This window comes from Dermacentor andersoni, chromosome 3, assembly GCF_023375885.2.
Source record: "Dermacentor andersoni chromosome 3, qqDerAnde1_hic_scaffold, whole genome shotgun sequence".
In the NCBI taxonomy this organism is placed as follows: domain Eukaryota; kingdom Metazoa; phylum Arthropoda; class Arachnida; order Ixodida; family Ixodidae; genus Dermacentor; species Dermacentor andersoni.
The window spans coordinates 146,681,582-146,706,934 of NC_092816.1; the positions used below are offsets into that span (position 1 = coordinate 146,681,582).

The 25,353-nt window shown below is 46.0% G+C and overlaps 8 non-coding genes across 8 annotated transcripts; all 8 read left to right on the forward strand.

The window, feature by feature from the left end:
• Positions 1 to 8: 8 nt before the first annotated feature.
• On the forward strand, positions 9 to 80 carry TRNAE-CUC (transfer RNA glutamic acid (anticodon CUC)). The gene has a single exon. It is a non-coding gene; the product is annotated as a tRNA-Glu (tRNA).
• Positions 81 to 5,093: 5,013 nt separating this feature from the next.
• On the forward strand, positions 5,094 to 5,165 carry TRNAE-CUC (transfer RNA glutamic acid (anticodon CUC)). Its single transcript has one exon. It is a non-coding gene; the product is annotated as a tRNA-Glu (tRNA).
• A 4,975-nt stretch (positions 5,166 to 10,140) lies between these two features.
• TRNAE-CUC (transfer RNA glutamic acid (anticodon CUC)) lies at positions 10,141 to 10,212 on the forward strand. Its single transcript has one exon. It is a non-coding gene; the product is annotated as a tRNA-Glu (tRNA).
• Positions 10,213 to 11,504: 1,292 nt separating this feature from the next.
• Positions 11,505 to 11,576, forward strand: TRNAE-CUC (transfer RNA glutamic acid (anticodon CUC)). Its single transcript has one exon. It is a non-coding gene; the product is annotated as a tRNA-Glu (tRNA).
• A 95-nt stretch (positions 11,577 to 11,671) lies between these two features.
• TRNAE-CUC (transfer RNA glutamic acid (anticodon CUC)) lies at positions 11,672 to 11,743 on the forward strand. Its single transcript has one exon. It is a non-coding gene; the product is annotated as a tRNA-Glu (tRNA).
• Positions 11,744 to 16,706: 4,963 nt separating this feature from the next.
• TRNAE-CUC (transfer RNA glutamic acid (anticodon CUC)) lies at positions 16,707 to 16,778 on the forward strand. The gene has a single exon. It is a non-coding gene; the product is annotated as a tRNA-Glu (tRNA).
• A 91-nt stretch (positions 16,779 to 16,869) lies between these two features.
• Positions 16,870 to 16,941, forward strand: TRNAE-CUC (transfer RNA glutamic acid (anticodon CUC)). Its single transcript has one exon. It is a non-coding gene; the product is annotated as a tRNA-Glu (tRNA).
• Positions 16,942 to 17,515: 574 nt separating this feature from the next.
• Positions 17,516 to 17,587, forward strand: TRNAE-CUC (transfer RNA glutamic acid (anticodon CUC)). The gene has a single exon. It is a non-coding gene; the product is annotated as a tRNA-Glu (tRNA).
• The last annotated feature ends 7,766 nt before the right edge of the window (positions 17,588 to 25,353 follow it).

Consider the following 25,353-nt stretch of genomic DNA (forward strand, 5'->3'; position numbering starts at 1 on the left):
GGCCGTCCTCCGGCATGGTCTAGTGGCTAGGATACCTGGCTCTCACCCAGGAGGCCCGGGTTCGATTCCCGGTGTCGGAAATATTTTTGGTTAGCTTTTTGTCGTTGTCTATATTTTGTTTTGTCTCGCGCTTTCTTTCGATCAAGTTGCAGGGTTTGATTGGTGCTGGCCGTCCTCCGGCATGGTCTACGATTCCACTTCCGGCCACCGTTGTGTGCGGACGTGGGTAACATGGGCTCCCAAGGAGCGGATTCAGCGGCCCTTTCAAGCCGCGGAAACAGGTCTTTTGCTTCAGTCGACCAGGACTACCAAGTTGTATTGCCTCAACTGCCAACAGGTCAGGTTGTTACGGATACGATTTTTCTTCATGCGGATTTACGAGCGCGCCCATACCGAGTGGAAGATTTTCGCGATGCCTTGGAATATCTTGGAGCACTTCCGGACGTTATCGCTTTGGGGGCGTACAGGATGAATCATGTTTGGGCCGTGACATTCAAGAGCGCTGAAGCAACGAAGAAAATGTTGTCAAAAGGGGAATTCCGAGTGAAGAGTCGCCGGTGCCTGGTAGTTAACACCAACGACCAAGGCTTACGAACGAAACTGCACTGGCTTCTTTACGGGGTCAGCGACGATGAAGTACGTGCGGCCTTGGCTCCGTATGGAAAGGTTACGGAAGTAACGAAGGAAAAATGGCGCGTACGTGGTATCACGGAAAGAGCATCGACAACCCGCCTAGTGGCCATGAAACTTGGAGCCGGAGTCACTATCGACGACCTACCCCACCAGTTGCGTGTAGGAAGCGAACTCGCCCTAGTTGTTGTGCCCAACCGAGCACCATTATGCCTGCGTTGCAACACCACTGGCCACATTCGACGTGACTGCCGTGTGCCTCGCTGTTCCCAGTGTAGGCGCTTCGGCCACACGGACCTAGACTGCGTGACCACATATGCGAGCATCACCGGAAAAGCAACGAAGGACGCGGATGCAGAGCTCATGATGGATGAAGCAGACGCCGAAGAAGCCGCTGGTGGGCGAAAGCAGGCCGACACAAAGAGCGCAAATCAAAAAGTTGCCCCTACCGACGCGTGGAAAGGTGTTTTTGCTGATAACACCACACCCCAGACAAACCCCCTGTGACGGGGGAAACACAAGAGGCGGACATAGCCAAACCCGTAGAAGCAGCGTTGGGTGCGGAAGCAGAAGCGGACGCACAGCCAATGGAACTTGAGCCAGGTGCTTCTACCAAGAGACCGCGCGACGATGCAGGCAGCGAAATGGGCAAGCCCAGTGCAAGTAGCGGAGAAGAACCGCCCACCAAGACAGTCGTGAAGACCGGCCTTCAATTGGGCAGACGACCCAGCTTCAAACCGAAACCCAGCCTCCCTCCTGACCGGAAAACTGAGGGAAATAAGCCCTCGTAACAACGAGGGTCAACGCATAGAGCAGCGATACCACCACTTACGAACACCGAGCACCTACCATGGCATCAAGTCTCCTAGCAAGAGCCACAGCGGCATCGACCCGAGAACTGCTGGCTGGACGCGACGTTGCCCGTCGCCGGAAAGAATCGACCGAGTGGCAACATAAAAGATCGAGGTAAACTCCATGCGGTCCACCTGTTTCAGATTAACCATGACACTTAACCTTAAGAAGCCCCTTCGTCTAGGCACTTTAAACGTTCGCGGTTTGGCGAGCAGGAGACGCCAGTACCAATTAAGCCGGCTTTTTCAAGAAAATGATTTAGATATTGTCGCCGTGGAAGAGACAAAGGTGGAAGGCCAGGAACAGACGGACCGCATGGTGCAACCATTTAGAGCAATGTATAACGTCTGCGTGTGTCATGCGATTGGAGGATGCGCACTTCTGGAGGATGCGCACTCTTTATTCGTAACAGTGCTGGTATTGTAGAGGAACAAGTTATTATATGTGGAACTGGCCGATTTGTCATACTTGATTGTTCCTTTTCTGGCTTTAAGTGGCGCATTTTGTGCGTGTATGCTCCAAATGATGAATGTGCACGTAGAATTTTTTTCAACAGCTAGAAGAATACCTGAAGTGCGAGCGATACCTTATATTGATGGGGGATTTCAACTGTGTGTGCAGAGCACAAGACCGAGCTAATCAAATGAAACGAAGGGATACGAGCGCACAGCTTTTAAACATACTTGTGAATGATTATGAATTAGAAGATGTTGGTATTCTGTTATCGACAGGCAAAGCTTCCGTTTATACGCACTATCAAGGTGAAAGTCATGCGTGATTAGACCGAGCTTATATTGCAATGCAGCTCGTGCCATTGTGTCAAAGTTACGAGATTAAACATGTATCCTTTTCTGATCATAGTCTAGTGACGTTTGATTTAGGGCAATAACGAAAAGAAACGAAATTTAATTGGGATCTTTGGAAGTTTAATACGAAACTGCTAGATGATGAAAGCTTTATCAGAGATATAAGTGAAATGATTAATTCCTCTATGACAGCGCAAACTAATCACTGTATTGAAACAAGGGAAACTCTCAAAACTGATGTTAAGAGAAAAGCGATAGAAAAAGCTACTGCGCTGCGCCGCAAGGAAAAACAAGAAGAAAAAGAAATAACAAGCGAACTAGAATTGCTCATGTCTACAGAATGTCAGAACGCTGGATCTTGCATGAAGCAGATAAAGGAAACAAAAAGTAAGCTCGAGCTTATCGACCAAGAACGATACAAGGGAGCCATGGTACGAGCGCGAGCGGAACGATTGTGGAATGGGGAAACGCCTACTAAACGGGCGCTAAGTGACGAGAAGAGATATGCGACAAAAAATGAAATACAAGCAATAATATATCAAAACGAGGAAACTTCCGAACCCACAATGATAGAGCGAGCATTCGTAGATTATTATCGTGAACTGCTTGGGAGCAAGAAAAAAATAATAGAAGGGTTTGAGCGAGATTTTCTTCATCTTATGCCACGTCTAGAAGATGACATTAAAGCAAGCCTGGAATTTCCAATCACATTGCGAGAAATTGAAGATGCTATAGATGGACTTGGTGCAGGAAAGGCTCCCGGGCCTGATGGTTTAAGTGCGCCCTTTTACAAGGCTTTCAAATGTCAGCTCAGCCAATTATTTCATAATGTCTTCAAGGAAATGTATGCAACACAGCGAATGCCGCCATCGTTCCGAACGGCTCATACAGTGCTAATCCCTAAGTGCGAGGATCCGGTTAAACTGATGTCAGTAAAGTCTTATCGACCAATAAGCCTCACGAACTGTGATTACAAAATATTCACGAAAGTGTTAGCAAAGAGACTTCAAACTGTTGTAACGCGACTAGTGGGACCGCATCAAACATGTGGAATCAAGGGCAGGACAATTTCCACCAATACACATGTAGCTCGCTGTGTTCTTGAGTGCTGTGATGCTCTCTCATGTCGGGTTGCAGTGTTGCAACTAGATTTGGAGAAAGCGTTTGACAATGTGTCACATGAAGTACTATTTTTAATATTAGAATGTGTTAATGTCGGCGGACTGATATTAGAAGGAGTAAAAATGGCCTACTCAGAGTGCAGCACACGCATCATTATAAACAAGAAGTTAAGTGAACCAATCCAGCTTCTCTCCAGTGTGAGGCAGAGATGTGCAATTTCCTCATTACTTTTTGATATTTACTTGGAACCTTTCTGCTTGAGTTTAATTAATAGTCAAAGTGTACGCGGTTTTATGCTTGAAACGGCGGAAGTCAAGGTCCTCGCATACGCTGATGACATTGCTGTCTTTTGCAAAGATGCCGAAAGTATCAAAGAGGTGGTTAGGTTGACTGGCGAGTTTTGCAAGGAATCTGGCTGCAAGATCAATTGGGAGAAGACCGTAGGTTTCTGGCATGGAGAGTGGAGCGAGAAGCCTGAATTATTTGCTGGCATCCAATGGACAGCAATGCCAACAACGTACTTAGGTGTCCCATTACAATGTTATGAAGACACCGAACTGTATTGGAACGAGGAAACAGAACGCTTGAAAGAGAAGACGCAGGGATGGCAAGGTCGAAATTTGTCAATGTTTGCCCGTGCAACTACTTGCAATCTATTCTTAGTTGCCAAGTTATGGTATGTTATGCAAGTATTGTTTATGTCGCGTACTAACTTACAAAAAATTAATAGTCTTTGCAGTGTTTATTTGGGGAGGAAGTTGGGAACGAACGAGTCGAACTAACCTGTTTTTGTCCGTCAGAAAAGGTGGTCTTGGTCTGTCGCACCTGTTTATCAGACAGATTGTGTCGCGTTTTATATTTTTAAGAGATCAGTGTGACTCATTTCTGCGTACAGTTATGCAAGTTTGTTTACACAATGCACTACCTGAATTCATCGTCTCTACAAATAAGACTGCGATGCACCGTATAAAAGGTTATTGGCGTGAGGTTGTTGTAGCCCTTCGCATGCGCAAAGTAAGGTTTTCCATAGAATACTTGAGTACAGTAAAAAAGAGAAAGCTCTACAAGGATTTGCTGGATGTTATGTTACCTCTGCCAGTGTACAGAAGCATATACACTGGAGGCTGTGGACAAGACGTCTTAAAACGGGTTAAAGGAATGCCGATACGACCGCATGTAAAATCCTTTTTCTTCAAGCTCCATACAAACACTCTACCTGTAAAAACGTGGCTACAAGATAAAGGAATGGTTGTGCCGTGGACAGTCAACTGCATACTGTGCAAAAATCCAGAGACAATAGAACATGTATTTATTGAATGCTGGGATCCCATACTTCACTGGGACATCCTTCAGCGAACCATCAAAAAGGACTTACCTATTACACCACATGGAATCCGATACTTACCAGTTGAGAATCACGGCGACATTCCCTGCGACATGATAATGATACTCAGCCTCCAAAGTATATGGAAAACCCGAATGTCGGTAAGCCATGCCGACACTAACGCTCGGCCTGTAAAGGAAAATTTTATTGAACATGTAGCGTATATGCGAGAGCTGTACCGAGCCCAGCCAGAAACACCTGATTGGGTTACACTGTTTGATGAGTTGATCAATTTCAAAAGTTTTTGAGATCCTTCTGTTGTTTCTGTATGATGTAAACAGGCAATAAAGAAAAAAAAATCCGGCATGGTCTAGTGGCTAGGATACCTGGCTCTCACCCAGGAGGCCCGGGTTCGATTCCCGGTGTCGGAAATATTTTCGGTTAGCTTTTTGTCGTCGTCTATGTTTTGTTTTATCTCGCGCTTTCTTTCGATCAAGTTGCAGGGGTTGATTGGTGCTGGCATTCTACTTCCGGCCACCGAGCGTGACGGACGGCGAATCATGAGCTCCAGTGGAGCGGCGACAGCGGCCTTTGTTGGCCGCGGAAACAGGTGGAACAGCGATGACGACGCAGGCTATCAGATTATTTTGCCTCCACTGCCAAAGGGGCGCGTCGTGCTAAACACCGTGTTTTTGCACGGCGACGTGCGAGCTAGACCCTATAAAGTAGAAGATTTCCGGGACGCTCTTGGCCCAACAGGATTGCTGCCGGAAGTGCTTGCCCTCGGGGCCTACCAGATTAACCACGTCTGGGCTGTGACTATGAACACCGCGGACGCCACGAAAAGGATGCTGGAAGTCAAGGAGCTGAAGGTAAAGGGGCGGCGCTGCATCGTGGTCGACCCTCAGGATCAGCAGGTGCGGCTGCGTCTTCATTGGTTAATACATGGTGTGGCCGATGAAGATGTAAGAACGGCATTGGCGGCTTTCGGTAAAGCCGTACAAGTCACCCGAGAGCGATGGCGCGTTCAGGGTATCAACGACAAGGGGACGACTACCCGGTCCGTCTTGCTCAAGCTCAACAGCGGCGTGAAGGTGGAAGATCTCCCGCACCAAATTAGGGTCGCCGGTGAGCTGGCCCTAGTCGTCGTTCCTGGCAGGCCAATGCAGTGCTTGCGCTGTCAAGGCACTGGTCATGTACGACGAGACTGCAAGGTTCCCCGGTGCTCGCAATGCCGTCGGTTTGGACACGCCGAGGACCAGTGCGTACGTACATACGCCTCCATGACTGGGCCAGCCGAAGGCAATGACACAGCAAGGTTGGTAATGGACGCGGCCGAGGCCTAAGACGCAGCGAAAGGGGCAGGAGACCAGGGAACCCCATGTGCTGTAGGCGGTGTGCTTGCACCTGATGCGGGCGCGGGGACACCACCGGACAAGGAAAACTCTACGGAAGGTGTGGCAAAAAAGCCAGCAGAAGAGACCAAGGAAGAAAGCAAGAGCAGCCTAACGGAAGCTAGCGAGCAAATGAAGACAGCTGAGGACCAGTCGGCGCAGAACGACCCTATGAGCAGCAATGTCGGAGCCTCGGTCAAACGGCCTCTTGAGAAGGCTGCAGACAGCAGCGCAGCGAACCAAGGAAGTGGGGAAGACGGGCCGCCTTCGAAGACGCCAACGGGCAGGCGCAGCAGCTACATGCCACGACCGAACACCGCTAACGCAGAGAAGAAGTCCGAGAAGAAGCCGCCACCGCTCTCCAGTGGTACCGGTCCACCGGGCGGCTCCGGGGGCGTCTAGCTGTGTGCTAGGCGCTAAAGGTAAACACCATGCTCCGGGCCAAAACTTTTCACTAGACCTGTAATCATGGCTCCCAACCCGTCGCTTAGATTGGCCACGCTAAACGTTCGAGGTCTGGCCGCCAAGCGAAAGCAGAGCCAAGTGTGTAGGCTGCTGGTGGACTATGACCTTCACGTGTTAGCCGTGCAAGAGACAAAAGTAGATGGTGATGAAAAGACCCGCAGTATGGTTCAGCGCTTTACGCCACGCTACTACGCGGTAGTGAGCCACGCCTTGGGGACGTCGGCGGGCTGCGTGCTGTTTGTTAGAAAATTACCCGGTATAACGGTGCAAGGTTTTTATTCATGTCCAACTGGTAGATTAGTTTTCTGTGATATTGCTTTGCGTGGAATTGAATGGCGGGTGGTATGTATTTATGCACCAAATGCGTTGGAGGAACGGGCTTTGTTTTTTTTCATGTTAAAAGAGTATATATCTTCTGAAAAGCAGATGGTGCTGTTAGGTGATTTTAATTGTGTTCTCAATGCCCGAGATCGGTCTAATAGAGGTTTAAGGAGCGATAAAAGTAGAGATGTTTTGAACGAGATAATTACTGAATGCGAATTAGCGGATGTGGCGGCATGTATGATAGGGACGCGAGATGTGCGTTTCACGCACTTTCAAGGAAACAGCCATGCGCGCTTAGATCGTATTTACTTGTCGCTTCAAGCAATACCAATGTGTAATAGTTACAGTGTATATCCTATTTCCTTCACTGATCATTGTCTGGTTAAATGTGACTTAGGAAGGAAGAAAAAAGGCGGCAGCTTCTCTTGGGAGCTGTGGAAAATGAATTCAAACTTAACTACTGACGAAAGTTTCGGAGAATATGTATCGGACTGCATCAAAAAAATTCTAATGAGCGGCGAGGGTGAATTAAAAGATCGATGGGAAGTGTTTAAACAGTGCATTAAAATGAAAGCCATCGATCGTTCCGTCGCAATAATGCATGAAACAAAAAAGAAAGAGAAGGAACTGCGAATAATCTTGGAAAAGCTGACAGAACTGGAGTGCCAAGAACCGGGAGCATACAAAAGCGACATACGGAATATTAAACAGAAACTTGAACTGCATGATGAGGAACGCTATCGCGGAGCGATAGTTCGTGCTCGAGCCGAATGCTTTGCGATAGGGGAGGCGCCCACAAAAAGGGCGCTCGGACTGGAAAAATCGCACGCTCGACGGAATCATATTGACGTGATCGAGGTGGGTGGTAACGAAGTTACAGATAATGATAGTATCGCACGTGCATTTTTTGAACACTACGAAAATCTGTTCGCATTTAGGCAGGTGGACCTAGAACGGTTTAAGACGAACTTCTTGAAAAGAATGCCTCAACTGACTGAAGAAAAAGTTGCATTAGAAACGCCGATAACTGTTTTTGAAGTGGAACGCGCAATTGACAGTTTGAATCCTGGCAAGTCACCGGGCCCTAATGGGCTTTGCGCTCTGTGGTACAAGCGGTTTAAAAAGGAATTGTCAGCAGTACTTGTAGCAATTTTTAACGAAGCGTACGATGGTAAGGCGTTACCGCCATCTTTCGGTCAATCACACACGGTGTTGATTACGAAGACAGAGGATGTAGATAAGTTGAAAAGTGTAACATCATACAGACCAATAGCACTCACAAATGTAGACTATAAGATACTAATGAAAGTCTTAGCAGCTAGACTTCAGTCGGTTGTTAAAGACATAGTCGGCCCGCACCAAACGTGTGGAATTAAGGGTCGCACTATTGCGACGAATGTTCACAAGATGCGCTCAGTTCTTGAATGTTGTGACTCCCTTGAAGCGTGTGTGGCCATACTTCAATTGGATCTGGAGAAGGCATTTGATTGCGTAGCGCATGCTATTTTGATTGCAGTGTTGGAACACATTAATGTCGGATCCGTCATCACGGATGGTGTAGCTCTCGCGTATCGGAACTGCTCTACCAGACTAATTATTAACAAAGAATTGGGGGCCCCCATTAAAGTGCAGCGTTCCGTGCGTCAAGGCTGTCCCATCAGTCCACTTTTGTTTTGTATATATATTGAAACATTATGTTTGTCAATAATTGAAAATAATTCTATCCGTGGTTTTCGTTTACAATTTTCAGAGGTAAAACTGCTCGCATATGCCGATGATGTGGCGGTATGTTGTATTGACTACGAAGGCATTGAAGAAACCATTCGAAGTGTTGAATTTTTCAGCGACGTTACAGGAAGCCGAGTAAACTGGGGAAAGTGTCTGGGATTTTGGCACGGCGTGTGGCCGTTCACCCCGGGCATTTTTGCCAATGTTGTATGGCAGAAAACGCCTGTGAAGTACCTTGGTGTGCCACTTGAGTTCTACAAAAATAATGACTACTGGCAGCAACAAGCAGAACTCTTACGCGAAAAGGCGAATGCTTGGAGGGCGAATTATCTCTCTATGTTTGCGAGGGCAACCGTGTGTAACATGTTTTTTGTGGCTAAGCTATGGTATGTGATACAAGTGATGCAGTGTTCTAGGGTAAATGTGCAGAAACTTCATAGGGTTTTTGCGACCTTTGTGTGGGGATCGACGTGGGAAAGGTGCAGTCGCACAAATTTGTTCAGGAGTGTGAAGTGTGGGGGACTTGGACTGGCACACCTTTTTGTCAAACAATTAGTTACTAGATTTTTCTTTTTTCGCGAGGTCAGCGACCCATTTCTGCAAACGGTGTGCCAGGCCAGATTAGGGCGACTGCTACCTGAATATGTTATTAGCACGCAAGTCCTGACGGGGACGGCACAAGGTTATTTTCGGGAAGTAGTAGCGAGTGTGCGATTTTTGAGTGTGCGTTTTTCTAATGATTATTTATATTCTGTTAAAAAGAGGAAACTGTATAAAGACTTATGTGATATAGTGTTGCCAATCCCGTTGTACAGGGTGATATACAGTGCAGGCCTGGGTCAGAACGTACTCAAACGAGGTAAAAGAATGCAAGTAGCACCAAGTGCAAAAACTCTTTTTCAAACTGCATACCGGAACTCTCCCTGTAAGAACCTTCTTAGAGGAGCGTGGGTTTTATATGCCATGGGGGTCTCACTGCATTATTTGCAAAAAGCCGGAAACGATCGACCACGTTTTCCTTCACTGTTGGGAAGCGGTGTTCTTCTGGGATGTGTTGCAGAGGACAATCAAAAAAGAATTCCCACTAGACACGCATGGAATTAGGTACCTTGCGATAGACAACGAAGAAGGTGTACCTTTCGATCTAATCATGCTGACAGGCCTGCACAGTATATGGCGCTCAAGAATGACTGGCTTCTACTGTGAACCGGATGCAAGACCAGCAAGGCTGTACTTTAGAGAGAGCATTGCTCGGTTAGTAGAAGTGGAAAAAACAAAAGAATGTCTTTCTCCCTGGGTAGCCAGGGTAGAAACCTTAGTCACACTAAAGAAATTTTAAGTGACAACGTCAGTCAGAAGACGACTGATGGCTTTTCGCTCAATGTGTTGACAAATTGTATTGTAACCCCGTCTTGACTTTTCATGTGTTGTAAGTGTATTGTCGTTGCAAAACCGGTAATAAGGAAAAAAAAAGGTTGATTGGTGCTGGCCGTCCTCCGGCATGGTCTAGTGGCTAGGATACCTGGCTCTCACCCAGGAGGCCCGGGTTCGATTCCCGGTGTCGGAAATATTTTTGGTTAGCTTTTTGTTGTCGTTTATGTTTTGTTTTATCTCGCGCTTTCTCTCGATCAAGTTGGAGGGGTTGATTGGTGCTGGCCGTCCTCCGGCATGGTCTAGCCAACTGAAATAAGTTCAGACGACTAGTACGCTCCCAGTTCGACCCCCAGATAAACACAGCAAACAGGCTGTGTAACTTTTGCACAGACATCCTTGCCATGCAAAGCACTTGCATCATATAGAAAACTTTTGTTACGATGTACATATTACACACAGTTGCACGTGTAAAGATTGAGAAATCGCGTCCGCCCCATTTTGTTGTTTGGGATTTAACCCGGTCAATTTCACGGAGGGCTAGGCTTATCGCATTTATTTCTTAAGCAAGTTGTTACACGGTTCTTTATCTTGAGGCAACAGAACGATGCTTTCCTGCAGAGTATTTGTCAAGTGTTTTTGAGCCAGGCATTACCTGAATACATAGTGTCATCGTATTCTACTAATCATGTTCCATTGAAAGGGTTTATGAAAGAAGTCGTTGATGCTTTTCGTATTTTGAAAAGCCACTTTTCGACTGAATATCTCTCGGCTGTTACAAAGAAAAAGTTGTACAGAGACTTGCTTGATGTGATGTGTCCTGTGCCGATCTATCGTTCCTTATATGTACTAGGACGAGAACGTAATGTTTTGAGTCGCGTTAAAAAGATGCCTGTTAGAGCGTCGACCAAGACGTTTTTCTTCTTTCTTCACACCGGCACGCTCCCTGCAAAACCCTGGCTTAAAGAAAAAGGTATTTTTGTTCCTTGGAGTACTAACTGTACAATATGCAATAAGCCCGAAACCATCGAGCACGTATTTTTAGACTGTTCAGACTCTGTTTTTCTGTGGGACATTTTACAAAGGACACTCAAAAAGCAACTTCCACTTACACCTCACGGGATTCGATTTCTGCCGTTTGATCAGACAGGAGACGTGCCGTGTGATCTCCTGATGTTGTTGACAATGCACAGTGTATGGAAGACGCGAATGGATGTAAGACACGAGAATGTTAAATCACAACCGTCAAAAGTGTACTTCAGAGACGCTATTATGTACGTCCGCGACGTCTACAGGACACTTTCCGATCCTCCTGTATGGCTACCTGTGTTTGATCAGTTGCTAACCCAAGAGCCGTACTAACCTAACAACACGAGAAAAGTACGAGTCTCGTTTTCAATACAACCTAAGTGTATGTATGTCGAATTCCAGCAAGAATGCCTGTCCATTGTACGAGGAGAAATCCGGCAATAAAGAAAAAAAAAAAAATTCGGCATGGTCTAGTGGCTAGGATACCTGGCTCTCACCCAGGAGGCCCGGGTTCGATTCCCGGTGTCGGAAATATTTTTGGTTAGCTTTTTGTCGTCGTCTATGTTTTGTTTTATCTCGCGCTTTCTTTCGATCAAGTTGCAGGGGTTGATTGGTGTTGGCCGTCCTCCGGCATGGTCTAGTGGCTAGGATACCTGGCTCTCACCCAGGAGGCCCGGGTTCGATTCCCGGTGTCGGAAATATTTTTGGTTAGCTTTTTGTCATTGTCTATATTTTGTTTTGTCTCGCACTTTCTTTCGATCAAGTTGCAGGGGTTCATTGCTGCTGCCCGTCCTCCGGCGTGGTCTAGTCATTCCTCTTCCGGCCTTCACAGCGTACGGACGTGCTATCATGTGCTCCATTGTAGGGGCGGTTTCAGCGGCCTGTGTGGGCCGTGGTATCAAGTGTACTGAAAAGCCGGCTGAATATTACCAGGTTGTTCTGCCTCATCTGCCCACAGGTGCTTCTGTTTTAAACACCGTTTTTTTTTTTTGCATGCCGATGTGAAAGCCAGGCCGTATCAGGTGGAGCATGTCCGAGATAGTTTTGCACGTCTTTCGTTGCTGCCGGAAGTGGTTGCCCTCGGGGCATACTAAATGAATCACCTGTGGGCAGTGACGTTTGAGAACGAGGAAGGCAAGAGGAAGATATTAGGAGCTGAAGCGTTCAACGTTAAAGACCACCGCTGCATGTGCATCGACCCGCGCGACCGAGGTGTCCGACTGAAGCTATACTGGCTGCTTCACGGCGTACCGGACGAAGACGTGCGAGTGGCTTTGGCGCCGTTTGGAAAAGTGACGGAAATCAGCAGAGACAAGTGGAAGGTCAAGGGCTGCATCGACAAAGGATCAACCACCCGCTCGGTGACGCGTAAATTAAATGTGGGCCTCACTGTGGACGACCTACCACACCAACTGCGTGTTGCTGAGGATATGGCGCTCGTCTTCGTTCCTGGCAGAGCGCCGCTCTGCATCCGATGCCGTGGCGTCGGACACATCCGGCGAGAGTGCCGAGTTCCACGATGTGGGGTCTGTCGTCGCTTCTGCCACGATGATTCCCAATGTGTGCGCTCTTATGCCAGCGTTACAGGCCCACTCCAAAGGGACGTAGTATCCGAACACCTGATGGGCGCCGCAGATGACGAAGCTAGCAGGGAGGACAACGATGTGGCGAAGACTCCTGCAAAGCCTCTTGAACCCTCCCCAGGAGCTGTCCAGGAAGCGAACCTGGGGGGTGAGCCCTTGGCTGCAGCCCCGGAAACGAAGCAAGAGACTGCAACATGTGACGCAGGCGTGAAGGCAGCAAGCGCGTCATCGTCACTGCCGCAAGAAGTCGGCCAGGAAGCAACGGACGTCGAGATGCTCATGGCCGGAAGCATCGCCGCAAAGCGTGCTCACGAAGACACTGACACTACAGGAATAACTACTGCGTCAGGCACCGGCGAACCTCCAGCGAAGGCATCGACTACGCGGCGGTCTTTGCTTAAACCGAAGCCGAACGTGCCGCCTGGCAGTAGGGTGGCGCCTAAAAGGCCTCCGCCCTAGCGGAGGACCCGTCCAGCGGCCTTCAACGATGACCACAAGAACCCCACAGTTTCGATGTGAGTAGGACGCTTGGCGAAGCAACCCCATGAGATGGCGGCTAACTTTAAATATAGCATACGCGTTGTGACATTGAATGTGCGAGGAATGTGTTCGCGCGGGCGGCAATGCCAGATTAGTCGCATGCTTTTAGAGAATGACGTTGACCTTCTGCCTGTACAAGAAACAAAAATTGAGAGGGAGGAGCAAACAGAACAAATGGTTCAAGTTTTTCGATCTAGATGCAGTGTATGTGTGTGCCATGCTGTTGGACGGTCAGGAGGCTGCGTCAGTTTTATTCGCAATAGCATATCGGTTGTAGAAAAAGTGTCCACCTGCGAAAGTGGGAGACTTATCGTATGTGATTTTATTTTTGCTGGACTACTGTGGCGCGCTGTGTGCATCTACGCACCGAACAAAATTCATGAACGCGAAATTTTTTTAAGTATGCTGAAGGGTTTTTGAAAACAGAAGGACATGTTGTGTTTCTTGGGGATTTCAACTGCGTCTGTACAGCTGAAGATAAAACGACGAGCCTCAAAGCACGCGATAGAAACGCTGAGCTGTTGAACGCGATAGTAATTGAGAGAGAGCTTGAGGACATTGGTTATGCAATGACGCGAGATGGCCAAGCACGGTATACGCACTTTCAAGGTGATTCCCATGCGAGGCTTGATAGAATATACGTACCGGCAAAGTTTGTACCACTGTGCTCCTCTTATGAAACACAATATCTCAGTTTTAGCGATCATAGTTTGGTCTCGATTACGATTGGCGAAAAACGAAAGAGTGTCAAGTTTAATTGGTTCCTGTGGAAGTTCAATGAAAAACTGCTGCAAGATGAATTGTTTGTCACGAGAGCCAAGGAGTATCTTTCAAATGCCCTGCATACGGAAACCAACTGTTTCATATCAGTGTGGGAGCAGTTTAAATGCGACATTAAAATTGCTGCCATCGATAGAGCATGTGTATTGCGTCACAAGGAAAGGCAACAAGAGAAACAGTTACACAGTGAGCTGGTGTACATGTTAGGGGTAGAACATGAAGTGCCTGGAGCGTTTAAAAAAGAAATACGAGAGGTGAAAGCGAAACTCGAGTTGATCGACGAAGATAAGTACCGCGGCGCAATGATAAGGGCGCGCACTGAAAAGTTATGGCTGGGCGAAACGCCCACTAAGCGTGTGCTAAGTGAAGAAAAGAAGCATGCTGCAAATAAAGAGATAAATGAAATTCGATATCACAACAAAATTACACGAGAAAGCGAAGAGATAAAACGTGCATTTGTTGAATTTTATACCGAACTTCTTGGAGGAAGAATTTATGACCCCGAGTACTTCAAAGCCCACTTTCTAACTCTTATGCCAAGATTAGAGGACACGGTTAGAGAATCAATGGAATCTGAAATTGCCGTGGCCGAAATTGAAGCGGCAATCGATGACTTGGGTAATGGCAAGTCACCTGGGCCAGATGGACTGGGTGCAGCCGTATACAAATTTTTTAAGGCAGAAATGGCAGTGGCTTTACACCGAGTGATCGCTGAATGCTATGAAAAAAAATCAAGCTCCTCTCTCGTTCAGGACAGCGCACGTAGTAATGATCCCCAAAACTGACGATCCTGCAAAAGTACTTTCAGTTGAGTCCTACTGTCCCATTAGTTTGACGAATACAGATTATAAAATATACATGAAAGTGTTAGCAAGAAGGCTCCAAAACGTTATTAAGTCCCTCGTTGGCCCGCATCAAACCTGTGGCATTAAAGGTAGAACAATTTTTACAAACATACACATAGCAAGAAGTATTCTGGAACGTTGTGACGCAATGCATGACCGCGTAGCTATGATTCAGCTAGATTTACATAAAGCGTTCGACAAAGTTGTACATGAAGTTCTGTTTTTATTGCTCGAGCACGTAAATGTTGGATCTGTAATTACTGAAGGTGTTAAAATGGTGTATCATGATTGCACAGCCAAATTAGTGATCAACAAAGAATTAAGTATGTCAATTCCTGTGCGGTCGAGTGTGAAACAAGGATGCGCATTGTCCCCTCTACTTTTTGCGATATACTTGGAGCCGTTTTGTTTACGTTTGTTTGCAACACCATGTATTCGAGGCTACACATTTTTCAGCAGTGAAGTTAAGGTCTTAGCGTACGCGGACGACATAGCCGTGTTTTGCACTGATGCTAGAAGCGTGCAGGAAGTTGTCAGTGTTGCTAAGGCGTTCTGCACAGCAACTGGTAGCGTGATCAGTTGGCCGAAATGCCTTGGATTTTGGCATGGCAACTGGCAGAGCACACCCGAGGTGTACTGTAATATGAATTGGAGCGTCTCCCCCGGAAAGTACCTCGGTGTCCCGCTAAATAACTACCGCAACGCTAATGAATATTGGTCTGAGGAAAATAAACGCGTCAAAAATGCTACCGATAAATGGGGTGGCCATAACTTTTCAATGTTCGCAAGAGCTTCCGTTTGTAATATGTTTTTAATTGCAAAAGTGTTCTACGTGTTGCAAGTGATGGCCGTGGCAAAAACTTCGGTTCAAAAAATCCACCGAGTGTTTGCGACCTTTATTTGGGGATCGCAATGGGAGCGCACAAGCCGGTGCAATTTGTTTCACAAGGTGAAAAATGGTGGGCTAGGGCTCTCACACCTGTTTTTCAAGCAGCTGGTGAGCAGATTCTTCTTTGTGCGGGACCAAACTGATGTGTTTTTGAGAACTGTGATTCAAGCACGATTGCAGGATTATCTATCTGACTTTGTCGTGTCATCTGTTTCTTTCGGAGCTGGACCGCTCAGTCCTTATTTGCGTGAAGTGGTTACTTCTGTACGCCTGCTCAAGGCTAGGTTTTCATATGAATACTTGTGTGATGTCACAAAATAGCGTTTGTATTCTGATATTCTCGATGTATTTTTACCATTACCGGTTTACCGAGCTACCTACAGGCTAGGTCTTGAGCGCGATGTGCTAAAGCGCGTTAAAAGAATGCCAGTGAGACCCTCTGCTAAAACGTTCTTTCTTCAAATACATACCGACACTCTCCCTGTAAAACCATGGTTACTAAGCAAAGGTCTTTTTGTACCTTGGTCGGTAAACTGCTTAATCTGTAATAAGCCGGAAACAATTGAGCATATTTTTATTGACTGCCATGACGCCGTATTTCTGTGGGACGTCCTACAAAGAACACTTAAAAAAGAATTGCCGATAAGCCCTTTTGGAATCCGGTTTCTTCCACGTGCAAAAACAGGGGAAGTGCCGAGTGATATGCTAATGCTGCTTTGCATGCATAGCGTGTGGAAGACGAGAATGGACATCAGGCATGGTCATATACAGGCTCACTCAGCAAGACACTATTTTGTTGAGAGCATTATATACACACGCGACTTGTTCAGAGCGCTATGTGAAGCCCCGGAATGGCTTCCTGTACTAGACCAATTGGCTTCTGTGAAGCCCTTTTAGACACCTTACACTGGCCGAGCTGTGGCTGGTGCTTTTAGAATATGTACATGTCGTGTATTTGATCTTTTTGTTTGCGTTTGTGAAAAGGCAATAAAGAAAAAAAAAAGCTCATTGCTGCTTCCCGTCCTCCGGCATGGTCTAGTGGCTAGGATACCTGGCTCTCACCCAGGAGGCCCGGGTTCCATTCCCGGTGTCGGAAATAGTTTGCTTTTTGCCGTCGTCTTCTATAATATTTTTATTTCGCGCTTTCTTTCGAGTAAGTTGGAGGGGCTCATTGCTCCTTCCCGTCCTCCGGCATGGTCTAGTGGCTAGGATACTTGGCTCTCACCCAGGAGGCCCGGGTTCGATTCCCGGTGTCGGAAATAGTTTGCTTTTTGCCGTCGTCTTCTATAATATTTTGTTTTATTTCGCGCTTTCTTTCGAGTAAGTTGGAGGGGCTCATTGCTGCTTCCCGTCCTCTGGCATGGTCTAGTTTTTTTTTCTTTGTTGCCAGATTTCTGGTTCATAATTTTTCACAATAGAGAGTAATCACTGTAACGAAAACCAAAGTACAATATACATTTGCTGTGTGTGCACGTATTCAACCAGTATCGTACTGGCTTAGTCTGATCAAAATTCGCGCAAATACACCAACGGCTCTACTCTTGGGAGCCGCTCGGGTGGTTCCTCTGTCGCTTTATGGAGGGCGACAAACCAGTGCATTTGTTCTCTGAAATACATTCGTGCAGGCTGCGCATCTTTATCGACATGGTATCCTGCCATTCTCGCGCGCCAAATGCAGTCTAGTGGCTAGGATACCTGGCTCTCACCCAGGAGGCCCGGGTTCAATTCCCGGTGTCGGAAATAGTTTGCTTTTTGCCGTCGTCTTCTATATTATTTTTTTATTTCGCGCTTTCTTTCGAGTAAGTTGGAGGGGCTCATTGCTGCTTCCCGTCCTCCGGCATGGTCTAGTGGCTAGGATACCTGGCTCTCACCCAGGAGGCCCGGGTTCGATTCCCGGTGTCGGAAATAGTTCGCTTTTTGCCGTCGTCTTCTATAATATTTTGTTTTATTTCGCGCTTTCTTTCGAGTAAGTTGGAGGGGCTCATTGCTGCTTCCCGTCCTCCGGCATGGTCTATTACACTTCCAAGCACCACAGTGAACAGTCGTGCAAGCATGTGCTCCCTCGGAGCGGTTACAGCGGCCAATGGCCGCGGAACTAGGTCTTCTGACAAGCAGGCTGAAGATTACCAGGTTGTTTTGCCGCATCTGCCCACAGGTGATTCTGTTTTGAAGACTGTTTTTTTGCATGGTTGCCTGAAGGAAAGGCCGTATCGCTGCGAGCATTTCCGCGACGCACTCGACCGTCTTTCACTGCTGCCGGAGGTGGTTGCCCTTGGGGCGTACCAAATGAATCACCTGTGGGCAGTGACGTTCAAGGACGAGGAAGGAAAGAAGAAGACACTGGCTGCAGACACCTTCAACCCCTGCGAACAAGCTCGTTCGCTGCTCGTTCGCTGCGGCTTCTGTCACTTGGCCAGGTTTTGGGTGATATTAGGCTGCACTAATCTTATTTCTTGAGCTCTCACTAATTCTAACGCCACCTTCTTCCTAGGCTGATGTCCAAAAACTCCCCAGGCAGGGGTTTGTCCCCATGGGCGGCTTCTATTCCAACGGATGAATTACCTCTAGATTTGTTCATCCGCAGTGGTGTGAGCAACATCCCGGTGGCTCTGGTTCCTTCAACTGGAGGCTTTATACGTCTGACCAACCCCAGGCGAGCCAGAAATCCCTGCAAGCTGCTACCTCCTCATACCAGACCATCACGGAAGTGAGGCAGTTCGGCCGCGGAGGTATCGTGTGTCGATAGCCAGACCAGTCCTGTGTCGCGGATTTGCTAAAGTGCTCGTGATTCGCGTCATTACCGGTGAGTGCCTTCATCCCTGCTCACCTCGCCTGCACTAAGGGAATAGTCAGAGGTGTCGATGCTGACCTTTCTCCCGCTGAAACACTTGAGAGATTGTCTGGGACTGGAGTAATTGCTGTTTACCGATGCACTCGAGTGGTAGACAATAAGCGGGTCCCAACAGAATCAGTGATTGCGACTTTTGCTGGAACTTCCTGCCCGTCAGAGCTAAAGGTGTGGCCCCTTGTGTTCAGAGTTGAACCCTTGGCGTCGCGTCCGATTCAATGCCGCAATTGCTGGCGATACGGCCATAGTATGGCAGGGTGTAAATCAAGACAACTTTGTTGCGCATGTGGGGGAGAACACGCCCAAAGTGATTGTAATGCCCAAGAAGAGCGATGCTGTCTCTGTGATGGAAATCATCCAGCCAATTATTTAAACTGTTCTGTTAGGGCTCAAGGTGATTGAAATAATTGATCGTCGACGCTGCTCAAGGATGGAGGCCATAAACATTGTGAAAGAAAGGTCATCTGGCTATGCGGGGATAATAGGTAGACAAAGATACGGCCATAGTATGGCAGGGTGTAAATCAAGACAACTTTGTTGCGCATGTGGGGGAGAACACGCTCAAAGTGATTGTAATGCCCAAGAAGAGCGATGCTGTCTCTGTGATGGAAATCATCCAGCCAATTATTTAAACTGTTCTGTTAGGGCTCAAGGTGATTGAAATAATTGATCGTCGACGCTGCTCAAGGATGGAGGCCATAAACATTGTGAAAGAAAGGTCATCTGGCTATGCGGAGATAATAGGTAGACAAAGTCTTACAACGGACCGATCACTTACTGCAACTATAGAGGCCGCTGTGGAAAAGGCAGTTACAAAAGCTATGGAAAGGTTGGCAATGAGCCTTGGTGAATGTATCTCACAATCCGTTTCTAGTCATTTATCTCATTTGATGCAAACTACCTGCCCAGCTCCTGTACCAACGCAAACAGTTGATCCTGAGCACCAAACTAACCATGAAAGATCAGATGCCAATCCTTGCAATAATGATATTGGACTTTCAAATCCCTCTTCTGCGGGCCCTACAACTTGTAATCTGATTAATACAGATTTGGAGATGACAGAGGTAGAACAAAATGCTCGAGCATATAAAAGAACCATGTCGTCTATTAGTGAAGACTCCTCCCCCGGTCCTCACTCAAAAGCGAAGAAAAGTCAGTCCAGTGTTGTGCTAAAGGATAACATTCTGCAGAAGGCAGTTTCGACTGCGGCACTTTCCAAAAAATAGGATCCCTAAAAGTGCTTCAGTGGAACTGCCGCTCTTTATATTCTGCATCAGTAGATTTAACTTGTTTAACTTCTCAACTTAATCCTGATTTAATTATGTTACAAGAAACGTGGCTAAAACCTGAGAAATTTTTTCAACTGAAATTCTACAGGTCATTTCGATTAGACCGTCCTACAAGAGGTGGCGGGTTACTTACACTTATCTAATCTAAAATTTGCGATAAGGCTAAAATTTCATTTCAAGTTTCTACTCCAGAGTGTGAAATCCTAGCTATAAAATTGGTTCTCCCGGGATGTTGTCCTTTTACCGTAGTTAATGCATATTTTCCATCTGGCGTACAGGACACTAGCACACTGGATAGTGTTATTATCTCTTGTGGACGTGACATTGTAATCTCAGGTGATTTCAATTCTCACCATATCTCATGGGGTTTAAGAACAGATTTATGCGGCACCCGATTGTGGAACTGGTCGTTGGACAATCGCCTCACGTGTGTAAATTCCGGATCTATTACGTTTGTTAGAGGCCGATCTTATTCTTCACTAGATCTTACATTCTCTGGCCCGAGTCTCTCCGTAACTTCTTGGTCGACTATTGATTGTTCGACAAGCAGTGATCACCTTCCAATAGTATTTGACGTTGCACGTCCGGTAACATAAGTGATCAGGTTCGAACCTTCATAAATTACAACATTTTTAAAAAATGCTTACGAAATGCTCTTTCATCTCTGTCTGATGCGCCTACAGAACAAAAAACCACGATTATCTGTACCGCTTTGGAAAGTTAAAAAAAAAAAAAGGCTCAATTTGAGATTGGATTGAATAAAAGAAATTCTTACAGTCCTTGGTGGAATGAAGAATGCACCCGAGACTACAGAAAGAGAAAAGCTGCTTGGAAAAAATTATTGCATAACCAGAGTCCCCAAAATTGGAGTGACTATAATTTTTTTCGAGCTGTCTTTAAACATACAGTTTCTAAAGCCAAAGATGAATTCGACTGTAAGCATTTTGATTTCTTATCTAACAATAAAAATAAGCGTGCATTGTTCCGTTTTCTCCGCGGTAGAAAAATTCTTCCGCGTCAAATTAATATTGACTCTATAATCTTAAGTAGCGATGAAAGGAAACAATCACTAGAAGAAATCGCGAAGGGATTAGAAATAAGATTTTCTTCTGTCTTGCCAAGTGGTTCTCGCTTACGAAGGACATCAGATGATTTTACAGAAATCTCCATGTTAGAATTGGCTGAAATCGTGGAGTGACTTCCAGATTCAGCTCCCGGTGTGGATGGGGTAACATCTACTATGATCAGAATTTTATTTAAGGAAGCTCCTGATGACCTTTTAGCTATTGTAAATTACTCAATTCGCTTCTCATGGATTCCGTCTGCGTGGAAAATTGCTAAAATCATCCCTATTCTTAAAAATCATGGGGAAGGATATACAATAGATAACATTAGGCCAATTGCGCTAACTTCAAATTTGGTTAAATTAATTGAAAGAATTCTATATGCCCGCATGATTAAATTTATACAGAACAAGGACTTGCTTAGCCCCTGCCGAATTGGATTCCGACCATCATGTTCAATTTGGCAGGCTCACGTGGACCTAGAAAGTATAATAAAATTAGCACGGCGACAGAGGCAAATAGGTGCTCTTGTGTCATTAGACATTTCCAAAGCCTACGACAGTGTAGAACACTTAATTTTATTAGATATATTGCGAAATCTAGAGATTCCAAATTATTTTTCAAACTGGATTGGTGAATTTTTAAATGGAAGAACATTTTACTGCAGTCTGAGAGGCGTTTCCTCGAGTATATATAATCAATCACGAGGTGTTCCTCAAGGAGCTGTCACTTCACCATTACTATTTAATATTCTGATGTGTTCCATTCCTCTTCATCAAGATGTACAAACATACGTATACGCGGATGACATTGCTTTCTTCGCATCAGACAGTGACATTCACTCTCTATATTATCGACTACAAAACTACCTCAACGCCATAGAAACCTGGTTAAACAAAATTCGCCTTTCACTTAACGTTAGAAAATCCTCGATATTGGTTTTCCCTCTTAACAATCCCGTTAATATATCGATATCCTATCGCCTCGAGACTATACCTCAAGTGGAGTCGGTGATATACTTAGGTGTAGTATATGACGGTTCCCTCAACTGGCTCGGCCATATTGACCATATAGTTAAAAAAGGAGTACGAGCAGTTGGTATGCTACGTAAGCTGTGCAATAGTTGGTCCGGAATGCGGAGAGATCCACTTTTAATGATATACAAAATGTATGTGCGGCCCATTTTAGAATTTGGATGTGTTTTATTTTCTGGTGCCCCAGCTTATAAATTACGTCCCCTTGTTCTACTTGAGCGGGAAGCCCTACGAATGTGTTGCGGATTACCGAAATATGTTGCCAATAACATATTAAACCAAGAAGTCAGGTTGCCCTCAATATTGTGTAGATTTCGGTTACTGACGGTGCAAACAGTCTTGAAATTGTATGAATCCCCTATTACAAGATTGAAATACATATTCATTTCCCAGCCTGCACTTTTCTTCGGAGTACACTGGCATCGTTTTCATACACCACAGGTGGTCTTCGTACAAACATTGATAAATCCCTTAAATGTACGTCTCTGGGAGGTACCGCCTATTTGTGATGTGCGAGAGAACCTACAAATTATATATGATGACATCTACCCAAATAATGCAAAACATCTCTCTTATAATATATTAAACGGCCTATTACAGGACCATTTATTGAGTTTATCTATAAGTACGGTCATTGCGACAGACGCCTCACAGTGTGAACAAAAATCTGGAATTGGCATTTTCTCTCCCGCTCTAAACTGGTCATTTGCAATCAGGATTCCGGACTTTTATTCCGTATTTTTGGCTGAATTTCTAGCTGTGGTCCTAGCCTTACGCAAACTAAATTTGTCAACATCGGCGGCAGTAATTATTACAGTTTCTTTATCCTTTTGTTCCTCGCTCACAGCAAATGGTGTCACTAACCTTTTACGTACATTTCATTTTCTAGTGCCTGCCCACATAAATTTAATTAGATTGCTTTGGGTGCCTGGACATAAAGGATTAGTCATGAACGAAATGGCTAACAGCCTCGCGAGAGCGGCCCTCAGTGGCCCTGTATTACCATCACTTCCTACAATAGCTTACCTGACGACCACTAGATTCAGGAGATATACAATTACTCAAGACTTTTTGAACCCAGCTGTAGCAAATTTTAAAAATATCGACACCTCCCATTACCTTGGCCTAAAAATTCTTTTCACACCAGAAAAACTGAAGTCATCTTTACCCGATTACGTTGTCGAATACCAAAATTAAACTTCTATCGTCACAGGGCTGGTCTGGTGCCCTCCCCTCTGTGCCCAGTCTGTGGAGAAGATGAAACAATAGATCATTTTTTCTTATTCTGCCGCCGTTTCACTTCTTTAAGAAAAAATCTAGAATCAAGATTTACACAGCTCGGTTTGAGCTTTTCAATTATTAATATCCTTTCTCTAGGAGCCTCCTCTCTCGGACAGTGCCACAGGGATATTTGCTCAACCGTGGAGGATTTTATAATTGCTACAAAGAGATTGTCTTGAATTCTTAAACATTTTATTTTTGTTCATTTCCTCCAGTTAGCTTTACCATTTTCAGTTTTTAATAAAGATAGCCTAATTTCATCCAAATCTTGGCCAACCCCCAGAGTGGGTGTGCGCCATCGCAAAGGAATACCATACCATACCATACCATACCATACCTTCAATGTCAAGAATGAGCGCTGCATGGTTATAGACCCCTACGACAGAGGAGTACGCCTGAAGCTCTACTGGCTACTCCATGGTGTGCCGGACGACGATGTGCGAACGGCTCTGGCGGTCTTCGGAAAGGTGACTGAAATCACAAGAGAGAAATGGAAGGTGAAAGGATGCGTTGATAAAAGATCAACAACGCGCTCCGTAACACTAAAACTGAAAGTGGGCGTCACCATCGAAGAGTTGCCTCATCAATTGTGTGTTGCTGAATATGTCGCACTCGTCCACGTTCCAGGCAAAGCTCCGCTCTGCCTCCGGTGCCGCGGCATCGGCCACATACGTCAGGACTGCCGTGTTCCACGTTGCGGGCTCTGTCGTCGCTACGGCCACGACGAGACCCAGTGCGTGCGCTCCTACGCCAGCATAGCAGGCCCAGCCCGGAGGGATTTGGTTTCCGAGCACATGATTGACGCAGTTGATGCAGAAGAAGCTACCAGAGAACATGGCGAGGAAGGAAAGACTGAGGCAGCAGTGCCTCTGCACACCCAAGGCGGAGACGCCAACGAGCCGAGTAGTGAGGAAAACCCTGGGCCTATCGCTGCCGTAGTGAGCAAGGACACACCGAAAGAAGACGCAAACGACACCCAAGACCACAGCAGCGATTCTCTTCCGGAAAACAAGAAAGCCACAGAGGAAATTTCCACAGATGTCGATATGGCAGCGTCTGGCAGCGGACCTGCAAAGAGAACCCGAGAGGAAATTGGAGACACCTCTGCAAGAGGTGATGTAACAAGCACCGGAGAACCTCCCACAAAGGCTGCAACGTCCAGACGGCAGTCTTTCAAGCCAACGCCAAACCTTGCGCCGGCCCGACGGACTAATTGAAAACTGCCGCCTTAAGTCTTAGCGGCGGCTTTTCTTTTTTGCTTTTTTTCTTCCCTCGTACAACCCCGCTCAGTCAGCGGAGTACTTGTTCGCGTTATTACCCTGGAACGGCCACATACATGGAAGCCTTGTCAGCCCATATCCCTGTTTGACGTAAAAAAAAGTGAGTAAATTGGCAATAATCCCAACTTGATATGGCGGTAAACTTTAAAAATGCCTTGCGCATCGCAACTTTTAATTCAAGAGGCCTTTCTACACGAAGACGGCAATATCAGCTAAGCCGCATTCTCTTAGAAAGTGATATAGAATTGTTAGCGGTCCAAGAGATCAAAATCGAGAGTGAAGAACTTACTGATAAAATGGTTGAAGTCTTCCGTAGCAGATATAATGTATGCGTGAGTCATGCAGTTGGTAGGTCCGGTGGTTGTGCTATCTTTATTCGAAAAAGCATTGGGGTTATTGAATCTGTGTCTAGTAATGAAAATGGCCGGCTAGTATTTTGTGATTTTGTGTTTGCTGAAATTGCCTGGCATGCTGTTTGTGTCTATGCACCAAATAGAATCAATGAGCGGCAAGATTTTTTTAATACTGTGCGACCTTGTATAGAAGGGGAAAGGAGTGTATTACTTCTTCGCGAGTTCAATTGCGTATGTCGACCTGAAGATTGATCTAGTAACAGAAATCATAGAGATAAAAGTGCAGAAGTATTACGCGTAATGATTGAGAAGAATGAACTCGAAGATATTGGCTTAGTGTTGACGCACGAAGGCCAAGCAAAATACACTCACTTTCAGAGTGTGTCTCATGCCAGATTGGATCGAATTTATGTGCCTGCTGAATTTGTACCTTTGTGTTCCCAGTACCATACGCATCATGTGAGCTTTAGTGATCACTGCTTAGTCATGATTACTTTAGGTGCAAAGAAAAAAGTGTCAAAG